Source organism: Protopterus annectens, chromosome 5.part1 (genome assembly GCF_019279795.1).
Source record: "Protopterus annectens isolate FY-2018-M chromosome 5.part1, PAN1.0, whole genome shotgun sequence".
In the NCBI taxonomy this organism is placed as follows: Eukaryota; Metazoa; Chordata; order Ceratodontiformes; family Protopteridae; genus Protopterus; species Protopterus annectens.
This window is the reverse complement of record NC_056736.1, coordinates 371,452,124-371,468,868: the sequence shown is the minus strand read 5'-3', so window position 1 is coordinate 371,468,868 and position 16,745 is coordinate 371,452,124. Positions and strand designations below refer to the sequence as shown.

The following is a 16,745-nucleotide window of genomic DNA, read 5'->3' as shown; positions in this document are numbered from 1 at the left end:
AACTTCTTTCTCTGTGCTTACTAGTCTATTACTACCTCTGACACACGAATAATAGTTATAATTTTGTTAATATTTTGTCTTTTACTTTTTGTTGGATGTGTGTTGTAAAAAGTATTGCCTTGCATAAATTGCGTGCACTGACTTTTGTATTTTCTGTAGCCTCCTGTCCCTCAGGTCTTCAATACTCTTCTCTCTAATGTCTTCATAGACACTAATTGCTATATTGTCTTGCATTATGATCTTGAATACTGTCAGTCACTACCACACAGATCTGTTCCACACTATCCTTTTTTTCAGTGGTCCAAATTGCAAGTGTTGCTTGAAGTACAATTTGCATTTATTTCAAAGGCAGTTTAGCAGGCTTGTTAGGCCCTTAACCTCACACAGAATTTAAATAAGAGGGTCTCTCGGACACTTTAAGGGAAGTAAATAAGGCTGATTTTCATTTATTTAGTTTGTGAAGGCAACAATTTTATTTGTACAGTTCCTATCAGATGGCATGTCTGGCATGCTTGTGGTGAGACATTGGGCTAAAGAGCATTAGTTGAAAGTCCTGACCGGTTGACAATTCCGGTGTTGCATTTTGCATCAGAAATAATGCTCCAAGTGCTGACTCTGTAGGGGCTTCCAGCGATCTTTGCCAAGATCAATTCCCTCTGCTTTCCATCACACTGAGTGGCCCACCTTTATAACAGTTGTGATTAGTAGTATAGCAGACAGACTTCCAGCTGTTTTACCAAGAGCAGTTTGCCCTTTTTTTTCTTCTTCACACAGTGTATACTGCCACACCAAAGGAGATTGCCTCTAGCCATAGAAGACACTGTAGAGGCTTCCAGCTGCTTTTACTAACAACAGTTTGCTATACTTTCCTTAACATATTGTGAGCTCCCACTCCCAATAATGTCAGGACTAGCCCTAGAGCAGACTCTAGAGAGTATAAGGCTGTTCTTATCAAGAGTAGTTCACTCTGCCTTTCTTTCAACATTGTGTGGCCTCACCCACAAAAAGATTGTGACTTGCCATTGAGCAGGTAGTCTGGCTATTTTACAGAACATTTTTCAGTCTAGAGTGAAGTGACTGCACCCCCCCCCTATGTTTTATTTGCCCCTTTACTTTATGTTGGTATTATTTTTTGTTTTTATGCAGTTCATATACCAGCCTTTTTAGCAATGAAAGGTTGAGCAAAGTTTTCACGCTTCATGAAATTTATTCTGTTAAACTTCCAAGCTGCACAGACAACACTACAGAAATGTGCACATACAATTCACAGTTTAAAGTGCTGCAAAAGTGTAGTGCACGCTCATCACAGTAGAACCACATATTACTGAAAAACAGTTGGAAAGTAAATGTAAAGTCAGTGCTCCTGTAGAAGTCTCCACAAAATGCCTACTGCTGTAACAAACAAATGCAGTTAACCACACTTAATCTCCTCCTCTCTCTGTAAAGCATACAAAACAAAACAAAAATATAGGTTAACATTTTCATAGGTTCAGTACTCGGTATGCTGTGTTCCAGTTCATTCTTAGTGAGGTAGCTTACTGTATTCCATGCCTGACCACTGGATACTGTGAGTTTTTTATTTGAACACAAGTTTCTATGTGAAGCCTTCTTACTTTTTGCAGCAGTGTGTGTAGAGGTAATTGCCACAACCAAAGAATTGTTACCTTTGACAAATTATGAAGGGTATTTGCATTTTGCCAAGGCTGTACGACATAACAAGTGATGTGTTTCCTTAGATCACTGTTGCAGTAATTCAAACTATTGGCTTGTTTCACCATCCAGCTTGGGTACCAACATTTTCCTTGTTCTCCCATTAAAATGAATAAATAAATAAAATGTCTCCCTTGCATGTTACCAGGTAAGTTTCGATATGAAGCATGACTGAAAGCAGTTATCCTTCCCTAGGAGTTAAAATTTCAGAGCTACTTTTACGGGTAATCTTCATTGCTTCATGAATAGTATTTAGAGGTGTGTTTTATGCTGGGTGCCAAACAGGAAGCACTGAAAAGATGACAACAGTTTATTTTGTTTGGCAACCTAGAGAATCTGTTCTATTTTTGACCTGTACGTACTTCTCATTTGGGATAAAAGGGGCATCTTGCTGTACTACTATGAATAGTTCTGTGATGATAAAATGAACCTTTATTTTACATAGCTCATAGCTCTTTTGATTACTTTTGATGGAATGGCATTGGTATGCCAAGTCCAATAATACCACATAATGAAAATGGTTATACTCTTCGTGGCCAAACTGAATGGCTGCTTTCAGGCAGGGAACAGAAGTTACAAAGGTTTGTGAACTATCTCATGCAAAGTCATCCAGTTGGCAGCAGGCACTCTAATGACATTATTGTTACCCTTTATCCAGTTGTATACAGCAGGGTCAACCTGTGGGATTCCTCCTTCTGATTTAAAGGTGATGTCTTTCAGTCTGTTATACCAGTCCAACAATGTGTCTGCCAGACCATAGACATGTTACTTGTTTCTACAGTCAGCCAGCACAAGCAAAATGCAGATAATGTCCATGGAATAAACTTTCTACTGCTTTTGACAAATTATGGCCAAGAGGAGGTGGAGATTCTTATGCACATATGGGTGAATATTTTGAAAAGTTTGTTTTTTTTTTTTTTCCCTCAAAGTTCTTTAAACCTTTTGGCCATAAGACATTATTTGGGTGGTATTAACCAAAGAGGGTGAAGACCTTTCATACCCAGCTTCATGTAGATGCATTTAAATTTTAAACCATGTTTATAAAGTGCTTCCCTGTGCTAGGCAAGAGAATGGCAAATGTGTTGCCAAATTGAATTTTTGGAGGAGAGACAAACATTTCACAACACTAATAGAACAGTGGTGATCCAAAGGTAAGCAGAATGTAAGAACATAGCACTTTTTGATGTCTTGATTCAGAAAAAACATTTGCTGAAGTCTACTTAGATTTTATGAGTAGGACAATGGAAACCGTTGCATTCCTTGATAATACGGTCAGCTAGGAGGATATGGATGTAACAACCGTAATAACTTCAAAACTCAGCTTCATTCCTACCTCTACCTAAACAGGAAATGCAACGGCACTCTTCAGCCCATACCTCTCAAGCTCTCCTCCCCCTTCACTCCAGGCTAACCTTTTTACCTTCCTAACCTCACTCTCAATTGCTGATTCGTATATGTAACTAAATAGTAAAATCTAGCTATTATGCTAAATGCTTGTTTTTTTTTTCTCCTGAACAAAATTGAAATTGTTTCTTCTGTTTGAAGAAACCTGTTGTTTGTATTGCGAACTATCTTTGAAATTTTCATGTTGTTAAACTTTATTCTGTGGAGCTTTTCTCCCTGGGCCTCCACTGAAAACGGGCCCCCAAGCCCAGTGGACCTCCCCGGTAATCAAACTGGAATAAATAAATAACTATGCGAAGAGTTGGAGTTAATAAGTAAGGTTGGGAGAGTTACTTTCAGACACGTTGTGTTTGAACAGAGGAAGGAGACAGAGGTATCCTCTTTTGTTATCTGCTGTACATTTACAGCCATTGGCAAAAAAAAAAAAAATGAGGGACTCACAAATTCAAGAATATAACCTGTATGATAATAAAGAAAAATTAGGTTTATTTGGACGGCACAGTGGTGCAGCAGTAGAGTTGTCGCCTCACAGCAAGAGTTTCTGTGGTTTGATTCTCTGCTGGGGTTCCTTCTGTGTGAGTCTGCATGTCCTCCCTGCATTCATGTGGGTCTCCTCTGGGTGCTTCGGTTTCCTCCCACATTACAAAAACATGCAGCTGGAGCCTTTCTCCCTGGGCCTCTGCTGAAAATTGTCTTTGTTCCAAGTAGGACTTTCCCGGTTAACAAATGTAAAATAAATAAATAAATTTGCAGATGTTGTTTAGCACTTGCTAAATCCAGAAGAGGACCGTGTTGAACATTTTGAGAAGGTTTCAAGTCTTTTTGGGATGTAAAATTAATGAAGATAAAACAAAGGCCATAGTGGTAAACTGTGTTGTGTACCCAGACATAAATTGGTTTAGCAATACCCATGTTTATGGAGACAGTATAACATGAAGTATTGTAGGTGTATGGATTAAATGTTCTACTGCTAAAAAGATATTACAAAGATGATGAAACTGGAATCTCTTGATTATGGATATGGTTAATAAGATACAAGCTATGAACATTTTGTTTAGTCTCCTTTAGTTTTATATACAGATCCGGCATATTTTTATCAACCCTAAGAGAAAGTGTGAATGATGGTAATAAAATGATAGAGGAGGGCAAGAGTTAAGTGGGTTAAGTTGGTCTTCCATATAGAACAAGGTGGTTTAGGATTACCTGATTTGAATGGATACTTTAGAGGTACACAGTTACACAGTTAAGGTTCATATACGTAATACAAACTGAGTGGAAAGGGACTGTAATGAAATGGGGGGGGGGGGTTGAGAAATGAGGAAAAAGTAGGATTTTAGATGGAAGTCATTAAGGAGAGTAACAGCAACCATACAAGAATATTATATTTATAAAGCAGCAGAAAGTATGCTAAAAACTAAGCCAACATAGGACTAGAGAAAGTGTTTGCCAATTGGATGACTGTGACTACTGTATAGAAAACTGGAAAAAGGGGTTTGGAATTTATTAGAATAAACTGGAAAAGGAACCAAGTTATTGGGGACAAAAAACTGGAGAGGGAAAAGTAAGAGTGGGATGAGGCCAAGCAGATGTTTGGACTGCAGATTAGAGAGTGCTTTCACCAGCTGGGGCTGATATCTGAGTATATTGAAAAAAAAGGGTTAGGTAGTACTAAGTGAAAGACCAGCTCTTTCCTTTAGTTAAGTTGAGAATAGAAGTTGCTGTTAAAGGCATAATTACTAAAGCATATAAAATGTATAATTTTAAGAATCAAACAGAGGAGGTTAGAAAATAGTGGAATAGACTGGAAAGGCAGTTTACAAAGGAACAGTGGGTGAAAATCTGTATGGCTCCCAAGTATGCAACAGAGTCCAGAAGGATTAGGATTTTTTGCCAAATCAAGCACAAGATGACCTAAGCAGCTGTCTGGAGCACCCAGACATGCATGCAACTTTAATTTTTTAGATGTTCTTTGTGTTTCACTGTTGCAGTCATCACATTTGAGTTATCCCTGTTGGGGTAGCCCTCGGCCGGCCCGAATACCAGAGGCTTAGTATTTCTGTGTCGGTTGCTGTTGCTTCAGGACTTACGTCAGGTCATCAGTGGTATAAAGTAAGGCAGCCGATGCCATTACATCAGTCTTTCTTGCCGCGGAGCCCGAAGCAGAAACAGTTTGCACGAGTGCCGGTTTGCCGCTACCTTTGTTTCATTTTCCAAATTGAAGCTGAAGTCTTCTAAAGCTAAGTACCCCATTAGGGATCCTTTTTTCTTGCACTAACCGATGTCAGAAAAAGTTGAAAATTGTCTTGCCGGTAGAAAGCAAATACCACTTAGAGACTTTCATTCTTACTGCGCCACTTGCTTAGGCCCAGACCACGACGCCCCCCGCTGTCGCTTTTGTGCTTTGTTCAATGCCAGAACTATATGTTATCGGGCCCTTATTGTAGCTAGATATTTTCGCTTAGTCTTCAAATTCCGATATGGCTTCGGTAAGCCATCCGACAGCAGATTTTCCAAAAAAAGACATAAGGATAAAGACAGAGACAGACCGCATAGGTCCAAACCTACCAACGACGCTTCCGTTAAGCTAGTCATCAGTTCTCCGGTCCTCAGTGAGGCACTTTCGCAGCCCCTAATGCCCACTTCTGTAGATTCGCAGGCTGCTACCGAGACCCTTTCGGAGTCCGGTAAGCCGCAAAACTCTTCGACTAAGAACCCTGCGGTTGTTTCTCCCTTGGATGGGTCTGGTGCCGCTGAGCAGGCACAGGCTTCCGAGGAAGTACTTTGCACTACCGATTCTCGACACAAACCGGCAACTTCTTTCGCGTCTACTGTTCTTTTTGAAAACTACTGAGTTTCTAAGGCCCAGGGTACAAACCACACCCAAGACACCAACCCAATCTCAGGCACCTGCTTCCTTGCCTCAGTCTCAAATGCTTAAAATGGTGGGAGACCTTATCATGCTGATCAGGGGAAGCCAAGCTACCCCTTCCAAAAGAAAGAGATTTGTCCCCAGTAGTTTTGTCTGAACAGGAGTCTGATGACTCTGATGCATCTGAATATGAAGACATGCAACCCCTGTCTGCTTATGAGGATTCTGACTCCATTCCTTCAGCCTGTCCACCCAAGGACTTTTCTTTTGGGAAAACCCTTCATACCTTAAGGGAGCATTTCCAATGAGAATGTCAGGACTACCCTCAGACTAAAAAGAGACTCGGGGAATTCTTAGATCTTTCACAGAACAGACCCCTGGCCATTCCCCCAGTCCTGGATGTTGTGGACGATGTTTTCCTGGAATCCAGTTCGACTCCACTGATACCCTCCCTCCTGCACCCAGAAAACCTGACTGGGATCAGAGTTCCTGACTCGCACAAATTTATTTTCAAAAATCCTACTGCTCTCCCTGAGGTAACTTCTCAAGGGCCCAAAGGGATTAAAGCAACCTCTGCTAAGAATCCCACTCCCTGAGATAGGGATTCCCGAGCACTAGACAGATGAGGTAAAAAAGTGTACACCTCTGCTACTCTTACTATCAGAGCACTAAATTGCCAGTGCCATATGCTAAAATTTCAGCAACATACCATGGAACTCCTCAAACAAAAATTGTCTTCCTTTCCTGCTTGTGCAGAATCTAAAGAGTTAGAAGAGTTAATGCATTCTGCAAGTCGGGTAACTAAACACACCTTGCACTGTGGTTTTGATGCCCTAGAAGCTTCTTGCAGGGCAACAGTCACCAGTTCTGTCCTTAGAAGGCATGCATGGCTTAAGGAGCAGCCCTTACCAGACCATGTTAAATCTAAATTGTTGGATGCACCTTTGGATAAAGACAACTTATTTGGCATGAAGGCAGAGGAGGTCTTAAAAAAGGTGGAAGAAAAAGCTAAATCTCTGCAGACAGTTAAGGATTTCTTACAGGTCCAGCCACCCAGGTTCAGCAGGCATTGCTCCTCCAAGCACTGATCCTTTCCTGCTGCCACCAGGTCAGTTCAGCCCAGACCCCGTGGAAGCAGACCCCCCCCCCCCAGACAGCAGCCACAGGGAATGCAGAGATCAAAACAGTAGAATTCGTCCACTTCAAAAAACGGGAGTTTTAAGCCACCCCCGCATGGTAAGAACTCACATTGACTCTCCTCCCCACCCCCTACTGCTGCCTGTCTGCACTTACTCCTAAGAGGAAAACTCTCCTTTCGCGCAAGCACCTGGGCCACCATTACCAATGACCACTGGGTCCTGAGCATAGTATCCCAGGGACACAGATTTTCTTTCCACACTCTTCCAAATCCAAAAGGGTTCCCAGATCTACCTCCAGAAAAGAGGGCACCTGGTGCCCCATCCTCGATCTATCCATTCTAAACACCTTCCTGGTGATACCAAAATTCAAAATGCGCACCCTCTAGCAACTGCTACCCATGCTCTCCAAAGATGCTTGGCTAGCCACCCTAGACCTAAAAGAGGCCTACCTCCACATTCCTATCAGGGAATCATGCAGGAAATATCTACGTTTCAGGGCAGGATCTCTGCACTTCCCTTTGGCTTATCTACTGCGCCCAGAGTTTTCACAAAATGTCTGGCTCTGGCCATTGCCTTTTGCAGATAAAGGAATATCTAAATTTACTCATACTTAGATGACTGACTAATTCAGGCAGACAGTCAGGAAAAGCTGCTCAAGTATCTGGCTTTTGTAAAGTCCCTACTGACCTCCCTAGGGTACACTATCAATGAAAAGAAATCCAAACTAGTACCCACCCAAAGGATTATATTCCTGGGAGCAAGCCTGGATACAGCATCGCAGATGGCATTCCTTACACCAGAAAAGCAAACTTACCTGACAGCCTACTTCTCTCAGTTAGACACCAGACCCCAGTTATCTGCAAGGAAAAATCCTACAAGCTCGGGGTTCATGGCATATTGCATTCTACTCATTCCATATGCCAGACTGCATATGAAGAAACTTCAGTGGTACCTAAAAAGCCTTTGGTGTCAACACTCTCAAGACCTGGAAACTCTTATACCCATGATACCTTGCCTCAGAAAAGATTTTCTTTGGTGGGCAGCAGCATGCTTCCACAACAAAGAGACTACCTTTCTCACCACCCAAACCTTCACCACAGATTGCATCAGACTATGCCTGGGTTGCACAGCTGGATGACAGGTGCATTCAGGGCCAATGGAGCCCACAGCAAATCCATCTGCACATCAACCAACAAGAGATGTTAGCTGTCCAGCCCGCATTGACAGCTTTCAGGCCCCTTCTCTCCCCAGGGGCTCTCCTGATCAAAACAGACAAAACCACTGTGATATGGTATATCAACAAGTAGGGAAGGAATCGCTCCTACCCTCTATGCAGGCTGGCCATGATCCTTTGGCACACAGCCTCTGCCATGCAACTCCACCTGTTAGCACAATTCCTGCCAGGTTCTCTAAACTATCTGACAGACCACTTGAGCAGAAATCTTCTGGACCCACATGAGTGGCAGCTAGACAAAAGAACTTCACCATAATAACTCAAAAATGGGGTTCCCAGAAGGTTGGTCTCTTTCCCTCCCACACCAACCATCAGCTCAGCAAGTTCTGCACCAGGGAGCATCACTGCATGGCTTGGAAAGTAGATGCCCTGTCCTTCCCCTGGGTCAATTTATCGGTCTATACCTTTCCTTCACTACCTCTCACCCCCAGGGTAATTATCAAAATAACGGAGGAAAAACCAAGGACAATTCTTATTGCTCCAGATTGGCCTTGCCAGCACTGGTACCCACTGCTGCGCAGCCTGTCTCCACTGCCACCATGGCATCTCACTCAGACCCCACCCCTCTTGACCCAGAGGGAAGGAGAATTCATGCATCCCCAATAGCAGACCCTCAGTTTGGCAGCTTGGCTTATTCCCTAAACACCGGTCAATCTGTCAACCTCAGTGAACAGGTTCTAGATGTTATACCTGAGGCCCAGGCGCCCTAGCACAAGAAAGTCTTATGCTGCCAAATGGAAAAGGTTCTGCACCTGGATTCAGGCTAAGGGAACTGATACGGCACAGCCCTCCCTCCCACTCATCCTGGATTACTTAGCTGACCTGCTGCACAGTGGTCTCTCTCTTTCCTGTATTCAAATTCATGCCTCTACTATCTCTGCTCATTTTCCCACTGAGCAGCCCCTTTTTCTCACACCCTCTGATCAAACAGTTCCAAGGAGGGGCTAGCAACTTGAGGCCATCCAGAAGAGCACCTACCCCAGCTTGGGACCTTAACTTTGTGTTGAAAAAGCTCACCCTGCCCCCCTTCGAACCAGCATCTTCAGCAGAGTTAAAATTTTCTCTCCTGGAAGACAGCTTTCCTTCTGGCCATTACTTCAGCCAGAAGGGTCTCCGAGCTACAAGCACTCATGGCTATGGAGCCCTTCATCATCTTCCATGCTGACAGGATTTCCTTCCGGACTAACCCATCCTTCATGCCCAAAGTGGTGTCCAGTGTGCCTCTCAACCAATCCGTTCATTTGCCTACCTTTTTCCCTAACCCACAGAACAAGGAGGAAAAGGATCCTGCACTCTCTAGATGTGTATAGACAGCTCAGATTCTATCTAGACAGGACTAAATCTTTCAGAATGTCTGATCAATTGCTGGTTAGCTTTGCTGCAGGGGCAGCGGGTAAAGTTGTCTCCAAACAAACCATTTCCAAATGGATAGCACACTGCATCCATTTCTGTTACAAGCAACATTGAAAGCCCCCCCCCCCCAAAGGGGGTAAGGACTCACTCCACCACAGCAGCCTCCACCTCTGTGGCTTTCGTCAGAGGAGTCACCACCAGGGGCATCCTGGAGGCTGCCACCTGGACATCTGTTCACACTTTCACCAAGCATTACCACCTACCTTCTCCAAATCCAGGGCAGGGTTTGCCACTGCAGTCTTTCAGGGCAATCTAGCCAGCCCCTAGTCTCCTTGACTGCCTGCACCCTTTTCCTCAGCTTTGGGAATCAACCCAAATGTGATGACTGCAACAGTGTAGCACGAAGAACATAGTACAGTTGTGTACACTTACCATAAATGTAGATGTTCGAGTGTATTCACTTTTGCAGTCCTGGTTTCCCTCCCTCCATCCCCCTCTTCTTTCTTCTTACAAGGGAAATTTTGGTATTTACTTTCTACTGGTCGGGTTCTTCCACTAGAACCTGGCTCCCATTTGGGGGCTCCTGACAGGGCACGAAAAACTGATGTAATGGCGTCTGCTGCCTTACTTTATACTACAGACAACCTGGCGTCAGTCCTGAAGTGACAGCAACCTACGCAGAAATACTAAGCCTGTGGTATTCGTGCTGGCCAAGGGCTACCCTGGCAGGGATAACCCTAACGTGATGACTGCAGCAGTGAATACACTCTGACATCTACATTTATTGTTAAGTGTACACAACTACTTTTCATTTCCTTTTGATTTTGCACATTCCTTTTTTTCTATTTTGATTTTGTGCATATAAATGACCGTATGCACACAGATGTGTAACAGAATACTGATTTCATGCTCAGCAAGCTAATACAGACATGGTATGCAATTGCATTATGCTTACCCATAAACAAGATTGAGGTTCTCACTGATTACGGAATGAGGTGCGAGTGCGTATGTCACACAGACGCTACTCCTGAATGTTAGCTGTAGTAGGAAAGAGTCTTAATTCTCCACACCAACTGCCACACCTCCTTTAATTTTTTTTTTTTTTTATTTATGGTGAGCCACAGAGGTTTACAGTCCATCAGTGTCAGTCATAGAGTTTCATAGTTATGTGGTTCATAAAATTCATGTGGATGAAAAACCTGATGTTCTGTAGTCCCATCTCGCCTTCATTCTTACCTATGGGTTCGGAGCCAATCCTCAGCTCTGACTCTGCCTATTACAAAGCTCAAAGTCTCTTAGTTGGCTTGTGGCTAGGTAGGTATCCCATAGTGCACTAGTACAATCTCGTTCGGGTCTGCGAGTTAAGAAGTGCTTCTTGCTTGGCCGTGGCTAAGTTTAAAACTTCTTGTATTATCACTTTACTGTTTTCCTATAGCTAATTATCATTTTTCTAGATAGTGTTTAGTAATGTTAGGAGTGTTTACCGACTTTTTGGAGTGTTTTTGACATTTAAATTAGTTTGTTGAAAACTGGTAGGCAGTTGACCCTTGTTCACCATTTTAGTATCCTGTGTGCTAGTTTTCTAATTAACATTGCGGTTTCTTAGGTCCATCTTTAGAATCCTTTTCTTCTCGCTTACACTTACTATTCTGTTGTGTGCAGTGTTTGTCTGTTATTACAGAGCTTTCTCTGCAGGTCCGCTTTTTGGGCCTTGGTTTTCCAATTTAGAAATTTAGCTTGTGTGCAATGACGTTTGCTAGTTCCTTGCCTGTTACTAGTTTCTGGCCTTTTCTCTACGACTTAGCCTATCTAGCTAGGTCCGTTTAAGTTAGAGGACCTAGTCCTCTGCTTATTTTGTTTTTTCATCAGGGCTAGGCCCCTAAAGTTAGAGGACCTAGTCTTTACTGTCTTTCCTTGTGCGTGTGTGTGTGTGTGTGTGTGTGTGTGTGTGTGTGTGTGTGTGTGTGTGTGTGTGTTTGTTTGTTAGGGCCAGGCCCGTTTAAGTTAGAGGACCCTGTTGTGCTTGTGTGTTTCTGTTTACTTCCTTAGCTCGTCAATATGTCTAATGAGTCTAAAGACCAAAAACCTTCCGGTTTTAAAAAATAAAGTGCTCCCAGAAGATGTCAGTTACGGATGGCCATAGTAATTGTGTATATTGTCTCGGAGCCATTCATTTGCAGGAAACTTGTTTATTCTGCCATTCCTTCAGCTCCAAAGTTCTTCAGGAGTAGAAGAACAAGTTAATTTTTAAAGGTCTCCTCAAGTCTTCCTTCGAGGAAGACTTAGTGAGTTCTTCTTCTTCTTTGAAATCACATTCTTCCAAGAAAAAGAAGGTTAAGTTGGCCTCCTCAGAAACAATCTAAACTGGATAAGACTTCTGCCTCCTTGACCCCACTGTCCTTTGAGCCAGTCAAGGTTGTTGATATTGTCACGTCACTGTTGGCCCCAAGCATTTTTGGAGCCGACTACTGAAAAACTACATCGGAGCTGGTCCAGAGATCCCTTGCTGGTCTCTCCATCCTTAAGATCTCCAATTCTGCAGAGATCCAGGTCGCCTACCCTGTCATCCAGATCCTCCAGGAGCCTGTCAGAGGAAGATTGTGGAGAGAGTAGTGCTTAGACTCCTGAAGTCATCTGCCTTGCCCAAATTGTTATTGGCTCCGACCCAGTCAGTTCTGGAGCCACCTGAGTCCACCCCCCCCCCCCGTTGTGGTTCCTCCTACGAGCTGTGTTGGGCCTTTGGAGTCGGAGTGTTCGTTGCCTCTTGTTGTGGAACCCTCTGTTTCAGCTCTACTCAAGGCTGAGTCTGAGCCGATTTCCGATCCGACACCTTTGGCACCGTCCGTGGCGTCTAGGAGCTGAAGCTCACCGCTCGGCCTGACAGGGACACTTGGACCCGAACCGCTTTGGTTCTGAGTCTCCCTCTCTGTGTGTCGGCTAGGGTGAGCTCAGACCCTACATCCATCTTGGAGCTTGTTGCTCTGGAGCCGATGACTTCTTCCATTTTCCTCAGAGCTGAGGCAGTGTTTGGAGCCAGAGAGATTTGCTTTCGAGATGATGAGGAGTGTGCTGTCTCGCTCATCAGCTCCACACAAGGGTACCTTTGCTCTTCCCCTTCGGGCACAGACCTCTGTCTCAGCACCTACTCTCTCTCTCTCTCGATAGCAGAGACTCGCAGCCTCCAGTTGGTGGCCCCCAGTCTTCAGAGACCTCCCCAGAGTACCCATCTGAGGAGAACCCTTGGAAGAGGACATGCAAGAGGAAGCATGTAGACTCCCAGGATGAGTCCATTACCTCTGACACTGACCTCGAGGAGTCAGAAGGGTCCCCCAAGTTCGTCCCCTGATATGTCCTTTGTAGACATCTTGGAGATCCTTAAGCAGAGAGGTGGCTGGGCCCACTGTTGCGCCATCTAATGAGGAGTCAGTGTACCTGAAGGCTTTTGGGCCTCAACCTTAAGCCTCTTGGGTGTCTCTACCTTTTGATGAACTTTTAGATCTCATTAGTCGGAAGGTGTGGGAGACTCCTGATGCCATGGAACCAGTTCCCAGAAGACCCAATAAATTTGACTGCCCCCAAAGAGAGAGTTTTTGTCCAAGGCGTGCCTGTAGATGCCTTGGTGGGAGTTAGCAGAGACTTCATCTGTCCATCTGCCGAATAAGGAGTCTCGAACGATGGACATATACAGGAAGCGTATCTTTTCTTCAGCGGCCTTCACTCCGATCGCTGAACTATCTAACACATTTTACGAATCTTCAAAGAGATCTCCTTAAGGAGTTAGGAGATGCTCTTCAAGGTACATCTATTGAATGAGTCCCTGGGAAGGTGTCTGCTCAGTTGTCCACCTTAAATTCCATCGTGAACTCCTCCATGAGGCTGATCTCTTATGCAGCCGACAGAGCGAGCAGGGCAGCATGTTCAGGAGTTTCCCTTAGGAGACTCTCCTGGATAACTTCTGTAACTTTGCGGAGGCGTTCAAGTCTACCTTTACCAACGCCCCCTTTGATGGTTCTTCATTGTTTGGACTTAAGGTAAAAGATACACTCACAAGGTGCGAACAACAAGGGAAAACTCTCTCTGCCATGGGAGTATGTTTTACTGTCTCCTCTAGACCATATCCTACAGGTCAGAGAGGGGGTAAGATATGGTTCAAGAAGTTCCAGCGATTTCTCCTGGATGCACAGGGTGACTCCTCATTCAGAGGCAGAGGAGGAGGAGCTAATGGTAGAAGTCACCCTAAAGGTAGGGGCGGCCCGCAAAACCAGGGAGGCCGTGATTCTTTTTGAGGCCGTCCCTATCAGCGCTGCTGATGTGAGGCTCGGCTGTGCTTCTCTGGTGCCAGTCGGGGGTCATTTCTTTGTATCCAGAAGCCTGGCTAAACATCACACAGGACAAATGGGTGCAAAGAATAATCACCATAGGTTACTCCATACCCTTTTCTCTTCCCCCTCACACTCCCAAGAAGATCCCAGATGTTCCACCCAATCACGGGGATCAAGCAACTGTAGAAATGAAAAAGTTGCTCGCAAACAGTGTCATCCAAACCGTCCCCGCAGACCAGATAAGATTCGGAACTTACTCCAGATTCTTTAGTGCCAAAGCGTACAGTGGACTTGGAGGCCCTTGTTGGACCTCAGCAAACTAAAGGAATCCATAAAGAAGGCCAAGTTCCAGATGGTGACACTGCAGTCTATACTCCCTCTGTTAGGGAAAGACAATTGGATGTGCTGCATAGACCTCCAAGATGCGTACTGCAATATAAAAATGGAGAGAGCATGGAGGAGTCATTTATGCTTCCGGCTGGGAGCCAGTCATTAACAATTCCGTGCTCTGCCCTTTGGTCTCCCCGTAGCCCCCAGGGTGTTCATCAAATATATGGCGGTATTGACAGCTCACCTGATGCGTCTAGGATTCCAAGTGTTTCCGTATCTGGACGACTGGCTCCTGACTGCCTCCACCAGACATCTACTCCTACAAACCAGAGATTTCACTATCCAACTTTGTTCCCAGTTGGGAATTACAATAAAATGGGAAAAGTCTGCCTTATCGCCCTCTCAATTTGTGACTTTTATAGGCACAGAAATAGACACAGTCGCCATGTTAGCTCGTCTACCGGCAGAAAGAGCACAGAACCTCAGACAACAAATTCTCCATCTACTTCCCCTACAGAAAGTCAAGGCAAAGACCATGCTGAAACTTGGGGACCATGGCCTTTACCATAATGTTAGTCCCTCTTGCCAAATTATATATGCGAATTCTCCAATAGCTTCTTTCGTTCCAGTGGTCCTTTCATCAACTGCCTCTGTCTCACCACATCTTCATAACAGAGTCTTGCAAAATAGACCTCCATTGGTGGATTCAACCCGACCAACTAACAGGCACCCCATTCCTTCCTCACCAACCCATTACTACTGCGACCACGGATGCCTCACAGGTAGGGTGGGGTTGGGGCATTATCTAGGCAGGACTGTCCAAGGCACATGGCAAGATCATGAGGCTCACTTGCATGTCAGTGTCCTAGAGATGAGGGCAGTGCTTCTAACGTTGTAAGCACTTCACGACTCTCTTCCTCTAGGGACGATAGCAATCCAATCAGACAACATGTCAGTGGTATGGTATGTCAACAAACAAGGCGGAACCAGATCTTACCCCCTTTGTCGAGAGCCTGTTCGTGTTTGGAAGTGGGCGGTATCTTCCCAATGCTTTCTGGTGACAACGCACATCCCAGGGTCAACCAGTGTGATAGCCGACAAACTCAGCAGGGCAATCTTGATGCCTCATGAGTGGTCTCTGAATCAGGAAATAGCGGAACAGATCTTCCGCAAATGGGGATGGCCTTGCTGCAATCTCTTCGCCAGTCCAATCAAGTCCAAATACAGCATCCACTTTTCTCTTATCCCCCCTCCGGGGGAGTTACCAAGAGACGCACTTGTTCACGATTGGCCCCTGGGACTCTTTTATGCTTTCCCTCCCTTTCCTGTCATATCCAAAGTGATTCAGAAAGCAGAGTTGTTGGGGAAGCAAAATGATTCTCATCACTCCTTACTGGCCTTGTCAGATTTGGCTCCCCTTTCTCGGGCCTCATCTACCAGACAATCCATGGACTCTAGACCCAGTGCCAGACCTCTTTGACACACATCAGGCTCCTTTCACTACTGGCTCCACACCCTCAACTTGACAGTGTGGCTGCTCCAATTCCATCCCTAGTCAGGCTTCATGATTTTTCACCTGCTGTGACCCACATCCTCATGTCTTCGCATAAATCTTCCACTAGGAAGTTATACACTAGCAAATGGAGAAGGTTTTCCATCTGGGCTGAAGAAAGGAATGTAGATCTTTACACTGCATCCATCCCAATGGTCTTAGAATTAATGTCTGACCTCTTCCATCAGGGGTCTGCTGCTGCCACAATTCGGTTTCAATTGGCAGCGATATCTAATTTTCATTTGGGTCAACATGAGTCTAACCTGATGTCACACAGATTGTGTAAAACCTTCCTTAAAGGTGATACCTTGTTGAGACCCCCCTTTAGGAACCGGTAGCTTCCTGGGATCTGAACTTTGTCCTGTCCAAGTTAACTTCATCGCCTTTTGAACTTGCTCATTCCTGCCTACTGAAATTTCTGTCTTGAAAGACCGTTTCTAGTAGCCATCACATCAGCTGGACGAGTTTGAGTTACAAGCACTGTCTGTAAAGCCTCCTTACTTGATTTTCCACAAAGACAAATCATTCCTTTATCCCTAAAGTTTGCTCTCACTCTAATATGAACCAAACTATAGAATTACTGGTGTTTTTCCCCAATCATTCTAATGCAGCAGAATACAAATTTCACCAATTAAATGTTCACGGGCAGTTACGGTTCTACCTCCACAGGACTAAGGAACTCTAGTCAGACCAATTGTTGCTATCCTTTTCGGATTCTAGACTAGGTCTGCCAGTCTCTAAAGTGGCTCTGTCAAATTGTTCTTGAGCTGTATTTCCTTCATTTGCACCTCCAATGGAAAAACACTCGTTCAAGATTAAGGCTCATTCTACA

The 16,745-nt window shown here is 44.5% G+C and overlaps 1 protein-coding gene across 4 annotated transcripts in view; it reads left to right on the top strand.

The window, feature by feature from the left end:
• Window positions 1–16,745, top strand: part of STIM1 (stromal interaction molecule 1) — a 2,200,738-nt gene that overhangs the window by 360,674 nt on the left and 1,823,319 nt on the right. The gene's annotated exons all lie outside the window — the stretch shown is intronic.